This window comes from Piliocolobus tephrosceles, chromosome 6 (genome assembly GCF_002776525.5).
Source record: "Piliocolobus tephrosceles isolate RC106 chromosome 6, ASM277652v3, whole genome shotgun sequence".
Lineage (NCBI taxonomy): Eukaryota > Metazoa > Chordata > Mammalia > Primates > Cercopithecidae > Piliocolobus > Piliocolobus tephrosceles.
In genome coordinates, this window is record NC_045439.1 from 158,786,301 (window position 1) to 158,794,250 (window position 7,950).

The following is a 7,950-nucleotide window of genomic DNA, read 5'->3' on the forward strand; positions in this document are numbered from 1 at the left end:
GCTGGAGTGCAGTGGTGTAATCTCAGCTCACTGCAACCTCTGCTTCCCAGCTTCAAGGGATTCTCCTGCCTCAGCCTTCCAAGTATCTTGGATTACAGGGGTGCACTACCATGCCTAGCTAACTTTTATATTTTTAGTAGAGACAAGTTTTTGCCATGTTGGCCAGGCTGGTCTTGAACTCCTGACCTCAGGTGATCCAACCACCTTGGCCTCCCAATGTGCCTAATGTTTTCTCCTAGTAGTTTCATAGTTTCAGGACATACATTTAAGTCTTTAATCTATTTTATCCTTTTTTGACAATATATTTTAAAGTTATTATTATTCTTGTCTGAGATGGAGTCTTGCTCCGTTACCAGGCTGGAGTGCAGTGGCGCCATCTCAGCTCACTGCAATCTCCACCTCCTGGGTTCAAGCAGTTCTCCTGCCTCAGCCTCCTGAGTAGCTGGGATTATGGGCACACACCACTGCCCCCAGCTAAATTTTGTAGTTTTAGTAGAGACGGGGTTTCACCATGTTTGTCAGGGTGGTCTTGATCTCTTAACCTCATGATTAAATTATTTTCTTAATGGTACCCTTGAGAATTATAATTAACAGCTTAATTTATCAAAATCTATTATAGATTAAAACCAACTTAATTTCAATTGTGTGAAAGAACTTCGCTACTTTATAACTCTGTTCCTTACCCCTAATTAATGCTGTTATTATATGAATTACATATTTATACATTGCGATCTCATCAACACAGATTTATAATCATTACTTTATGCAGTTGTTATTTAAAGTAGTTGGGACAAAAGAGTAACAGATAACAAATACATTTATATTGTACTTTATATTTACCTAAGCAGTTACTTTTAAGGCTCTTTCTAGTGCCCTTTCATTTTAACCTAATGTATTTTATTTTCTGTTTTTAGTAGAACACGTTTATTAACGAATTAACTTAGTTTTATTTGTTTTTCTTTTGTTGCTGTTGTTTTGTATCCAGGAAGGTCTCAATTTCTTCATATTTTGAAGAGTAAGTTTGCTGGCTATAAGAATTTTTGTTTGGCAGTTGTTTTCTTTCAGCATCTTGAATATGCCATCTCAATGCCTCTGTCCTACTGATTATTTATCAATAAGAAGCTGTTTTTTTAAATCACTAAGCAGCTGTTAATCTTAGTGATGATCCTTTGTATATGGTGGGTTGCTCCACTCTTGCTGTTTTTACGATTGAGACCTGATATGGTTTGGCAGTGTCCCACCCAAATCTCATCTTGAATTGTAGTTCCCATAATCCCAACATGTGTTGGGAGGGACCTGGTGGGAGGTAATTGAATCATGGGGACAGTTACCCCAATGTTGTTCTTGTGAGAGTGAGTGAGTTCTCATAAGATCTGATGGTTTTATAAGGGGCTTTTCCCACTTTGCTCAGCACTTCTCTCTCTTGCTGCCATGTAAAGAAGGATCTGTTTGCTTCATCTTCCACCGTGATTGTAAGTTTCCTGAGGCGGCTACCCAGCCATGCAGAACTGTACGTCAACCAAACCTCTTTCCTTTATAAACTACCCAGTCTCGGGTATGTCCTCATAGCAGCGTGAGAATGGATTAATCGAGGGCCAGTACTGCTTCACATAATCTTTCTGCCCTTTCTGTGTCCTCTGGGCTCCTATTATGTGTAGTTGGTCACACACTTGATGGTACTCCACAGGTTCATAAAGCTCTATTTATTTTTCTGGATGTTTTTTCTTTTTGTTGTTCAGACTGAGTAATCTCAATTGGGCTATTTTCAAGTTTTGTTTATTCTTTTTCTCTGCCAGCTTAACTCTGTCTTTGGATCTTTGTAACATACTGTTTTCATTTGTTATTGTACTTTTCAACTCCAAAATATATGTGGTTATGATTATATAATTTATGTCACTCTCTTGGCATTATCTGTTTTGTGAGACAGTAGGGCTCATACTTTCCTTCACTCTCATGACATAGTTTCCTTTAGCTCTTTGAAATAGCTGATATAAAATATTTGATTTAAAGTTTTTGGCTAGTAAACTTTTACATCTGGCTTTTGCAAGGAGAGTTTCTATTGATTGCTTTTTTTCCACTTGTATATGAAGCCAACTTTCAGTTATCTTTGTAGGTTTCCTAAATTTCTGTAGAAAACTAGACTTTTAAAATAGTATTTGTGTCAAATCTGGGAATGAAATTTTCTCTCCTCAAAAGAATTTGTTCTCACAGCCAACATCATATTGAATGGGCAAGAGCTGGAAGCATTTTCCTTGAAAAGTGGAATAAGTCAAGGATGCCTACACTTGCCATTTAAAAAAAAAGCCAAACTTTAAGTTCAGGGGTGTATGTGCAGGATATGCACATTTGTTATATAGGTAAACGTGTGTCATATGGGTTGGTTGTACATCACCGAGATATTAAGCCTGGCATCCATTAGTTATTTTCCCTGCTTCTCTCTTTCCTCCCACCCTCTACCCTCTGATAGGCCCCAGTCTGTGTTATTCTCCTCTATATGTTCATACATTCTCATCAGTTAGCTCTCACTTATAAGTGAGAACATGCAGTCTTTGGCTTTCTGTTCCCGTGTTAGTTTGCTAAGGATAATGGCCTCCAGCTCCATTCATGTCACTGCAAAGGACATGATCTTGTTCTTTTTTTATGGCTGCATAGTATTCCATGGTGTACATATACCACATTTTCTTTATCTAGTCTATCATTGATGGGCATTTGGCTTGATTCCGTGTCTTTGCTATTATGAATAGTTCTGCAGTGAATATATGTGTGCATGTGTCTTTATAATATAATGATTTATATATCTTTGGGTGTATACCCAGTAATGGGATTGCTGGGTGGAATGGCAGTTCTGTCTTTAGATCTTTAAGGAATCACTATACTTCTTTCCACAATGGTTGAACTAATTTTTACTCCTACCAGCAGTGTAAAAGCGTTCCTTTACCATTTCTGTTAAACACAGTACTGAAGGTCCTAGTCAGAGCCACGATAAAGAAATAAAAGGCATCAAAATAGGAAGAGTGGAAGCCAAACTGTCTCTGATGGTAGATGATTTCATTGTATATCTACATACCCAGAAAACCCCAGAGTCTCTGTCCAAAGGCATCTAGATCTGATAAACAATAGTACAAAAAATCAGTGTACAAAAATCCACAGCATTTCTACATGCCAGTAATGTCCAAGCCAAGAGCCAAAGCAAGATTGTAATCCCATTTACAATAGTTACAAAAAGAATAAAATATCTAGGAGTACAGCTAACCAGGGCGACAAAAGACCTCTCCAATGAGAATTACAAAACACTACTAAAAGAAATTGGATATAACACAAACAAATGGAGAAATAGTCCGTGCTCATGGATAGAAAGAATCAATATTATTAAAATGACTATACTTTTCAAAGCAATTTACAGATTCAATGCTATTCCTATCAAACTACTAACAACATATTTTTAGAGAATTAGAAAAAAAACTATTCTAAAATTCACGAGGAACCAAAAAAAAAAAGAGCCAGAAGAGCCAAAGCAATCCTAAGCAAAAGGAACAAAGCCAGAGGAATTGCCCTACCTGACTTCAAACTACACTACAAAGCTACAGTAACCTAAGCAGCATGATACTGGCACAAAAACAGACACGTAGACTAATGGAACAGGACAGAAAACCCAGAAATAAAGGCGCACACCTACAATCTTCTGATCTTCAACAAAGTCAACAATAACAACTAATGGGGAAAGGACTCCCTATTCAGTAAATGATGCTGGGATAACTGGCTAGCCATATGCAGAAGGGTGAAACTGGACTGCTTTATTTCACCATACACAAAAATAAACTCAGGATGGATTAAAAACTTAAATGTAAAACCTAAAACTATTAAAACTCTCCAAGAAAACCTTGGAAATACCATTCTGTACATCAGTTCCGGCAAAGATTCCATGATGAAGACTCCAAAAGCAATTGCGACAAGTGGGGCACTTCTGCACATAAAACAAAAACAAAAACAAAAACGATCAAGGGCACTTCTGCACATAAAAACAAAAACAAAAACAAAAACAAAAACTATCAACAAAGTGAACAGACAACCATCAACCTACAGAATAGGAGAAAATATTTGCAAACTATCCATCTGACAAAGGTCTAATATCCAGAATCTATAAGGACCTTGAACAAATTCACGAGTAAAAACTACCTCATTAAAAAATGGGCAAAGGACATAAATTTTTCTCAAAAGAAGACATACATGTGACCAACATATGGAAAATGTCTCAACATCACTAATCATTAGAGAAATAAAAAATCAAAACCACAATGAGATACCACCTCACAGTTGTCAAAATGGCTTTATTAATAATGGAAAAACAGGAGATGCTGGCGAGGTTGCAGAGAAAAGGGAACACTTACACACAGCCGGGGTGGGAATGCACATTAGTCCAGCCATTGTGGAAAGCAGTGTGGAGATATCTCAAATAACTTAAACCAGAACTACCAATAGATCCATCTGTCCTATTGCTGGGTATATACCCAAAGGAATACAAATCATTCTACCATAAAGACACATGCATATGCGTGTCATCACAGCATTGGTCACAATAGTGAAGACATGGAATCAACGAAGGTGCCCATCAATGGTGGACTGGATAAAGAAAATGTGATCCATATACATCATGGAATACTTTGCAATCATAAAAAAGAACAAAATTATGTCAATTGCAGCAACATGGGTGCAACTGGAGGCCATTATCCTAAGTGAACTAACACAGGAACAGAAAACCAAATACTGTGTGTTCTCCCATATAAATGGAAGCTACCCGCTGAGTACACAAAGAAGGAAACAACAGATACCAAGGATTGTCTGAGAGAGGAAGGTGAGGATCTAAAAACTACCTGGCCAGGCACGGTAGCTCATGCCTATAATCCCAGCACTTTGGGAGGCCGAGGCAGGAGGATTGCCTGAGCTCAGGAATGCGAGACCAGCCTGGACAACAGGATGAAATCCCATCTCTACTAAAATACAAAAATTAGCCAAGCATGGTGGCAGGCGCCTGTAGTCCCAGCTACTGGTGAGGCTGAGGCAGAAGAATTGCTGGAACCCGGGAGGTGGAGGTTGCAGTGAGCCTATCTCAGAGCCCTGCACTCTAGTCTGGGCGACAGAGCAAGATTCCATCTCCAAAACAAAACAAAACAAAACGAAATACCTATCAGCTACTATGGTTATGACAAGGATGACAACATGCAGTTTACCTGTGTAACAAACCTGCACATGTACGCATTTGTAGTGAACAAGAAATAGGAAAAAAATGAAAGAAATGAAAACTAAACTAAACTAAATAAATAAATGGCTTGTTGTTGCTACTATTTATTGTTGTTTTTTGTTTAATGAGTTTTCTAACTAATTTTGTAATGTGTATGTTTTTTTCCTGGTGGACACTAACATCTCCACTTGGTTAGTTTTCTAGATGTTGAATTTCATCACTCTTCTCCATTAATTTATATGACCATGCAGTTTTTCTTCTTTAGATGCTTTATGTGGTCAATTGCATTAATTACTTTTCAAGTATTAAACCAGCTTTGTATCTGTAAAATAAATTTCACTTGGTCATGATGTATAATTTGTTTAATTTTTTTTTGATGAACTATTGGCTATTATATTTTGAATAATTTTATATCTATATTCATGCGGGATATTGATCTGTGGTTTTCTTGCTTTTTACAAAATTAACTGATATTGCCTTTGTCTGGTTTTTGTATCAGTGTAATAATAACTTCATAAAATTGTAGTGTTTCCTCCTCTTCTGTTTCCTGGACATTATTAGAGATTTCATGTTAATTCTTCTCTAAACGCTTGATACAATTATCTAGTGTAATCTTCTGGGCCCAGAGATTTCTTTGGGGAGACTTTGAAAATTAGAAGTCCTATTTTCCTAACAGTTGCAGGATTATTCAAACCATCTATTTCCTATTGGGTTCCTTATAGTATTTTCTTTTTTTTTTTTTTTGAGATGGAGTCTAGCTCTGTCGCCCAGGCTGGAGTGCAGTGGCACGATCTTGGCTCACTGCAAACTCCGCCTCCCAGGTTCACGCCATTCTCCTGCCTCAGCCTCCCGAGTAGCTGGGACTACAGGCGCCTGCCATCTTGCCCGGCTAGTTTTTTGTATTTTTTAGTAGAGACGGGGTTTCACCGTGTAGATCAGGATGGTCTCGATCTCCTGACCTCGTGATCCACCCGTCTCGGCCTCCCAAAGTGCTGGGATTACAGGCTTGAGCCACCGTGCCCGGCCGCCTTATAGTATTTTCTACTTTGTGAGGGACTGTTCCATTTCATGCAAGTTGTAAAATTTATGTGTGTAAAGCTATTTGTAGTATAAACTTATGTCATTTTTATGTCTGCAGGGTGTCTAGTAATATTTGAAATTTGCGTTTTTCCTTTTTTATTTTTTACCAGTCTTGCTAGAAGATTGTCAGTATGATTAATGTGTTTAAAATACAGCTGTATGCTTTATTGATTTTTTAATACTTTTTATCTGATTTGAATTTCATTTTTTTCCTACTCCTTGTTCACTTTCTTCTGCTGGCTCGGACTTTCTTTGTTCTCTTTTAGGTTCTGGAGGTGGTAGCCTAGCTTATTAAGACTTCTGCACTTTTCTATTGTATGCGTATAGTATTTTACATTTCTATTTCCGTAATTCTCTAGCTGTATACCATAAATTTTAGTCGTGATATTTTAAAATTTTTATTCAGTTCAATGTGTTTTTTAAACTTTCTTTTGTGTCTTCCTTTATGAATCATGAATTATTTACAGTTGTGTAGCTTTTGGTTTATAAATGCTTGGAGATTTTGCTGTTGTCTTTATATTCTGTTAATTTGTAATTTGATTCTACTGTGGATGAAGAACATACTCTGTAATTTTTCAATCTTACAATTTTTTGTGGTTTCATGACCAAAGATATGAGATATGAGATATACGTATACATATATAAACACACATTATTTTATTTGAAGTGAATTTCTTTTTGACAATCCATAATTGGGTTGTGCTTCTGAATCTACTCTGCTGAAGTACTGTGTGTTACTATTGCTATATTTAGAACATTTAAATATAATCTAATTAGTGATTTATTAGGGCTTAGGTCTACTGTCTTACTTTTTCTGCGTTTTCGATTACTTCTTTTTGCCTTTACATGTTTTCGTATTGGTTATTTGAGCACTTAAAATTTTTTTTTTTAATTATCTGCAGTGCTTTTGAGTGTGGCTATCCCTTTGTATAGCATTTTTAGGGGCTGTTCGAGGTATTTTGTTATATTTCATAATTTACCACAATCTAGTGGCCTTGCCATTTTACCAGTTCAAATGAAGGGTAGAAACATTCCCTGTCCTTACCTCCCTCTGTTCTCCTTCGTTTACAATAAAATAATTTAAAATATTCCCTCTACCTACATTTATAGCTGCACCAGAAATGTTACCATTTTTGCTTCTACCATGAAACATAATTTAAAAGACTCAACAGAAAAAAAAGTGTCCTACTTACTAATATTTTTGCTTATTGTGTTCTTTCTTTTTCCTGCATTTCAAAAATTTTATTTTTCATTGCTTTCTTTCTGTTGAGAGAATGTCCGTTAGCCCTAAGAGTATATCTGGGCTGGGCGCGGTGGCTCAAGCCTATAATCCCAGCACTTTGGGAGGCCGAGACGGGCGGATCACGAGGTCAGGAGATCGAGACCATCCTGGCTAATACGGTGAAACCCCGTCTCTACTAAAAAATTAAAAAAACTAGCCGGGCGAGGTGGCGGGCGCCTGTAGTCCCAGCTACTCGGGAGGCTGAGGCATGAGAATGGCGTGAACCCGGGAGGCGGAGCTTGCAGTGAGCTGAGATCCGGCCACTGCACTCCAGCCTGGGCCACAGAGCGAGACTCCGCCTCAAAAAAAAAAAAAAAAAAAAAGTACAATAACTGATTATAGAAATTTT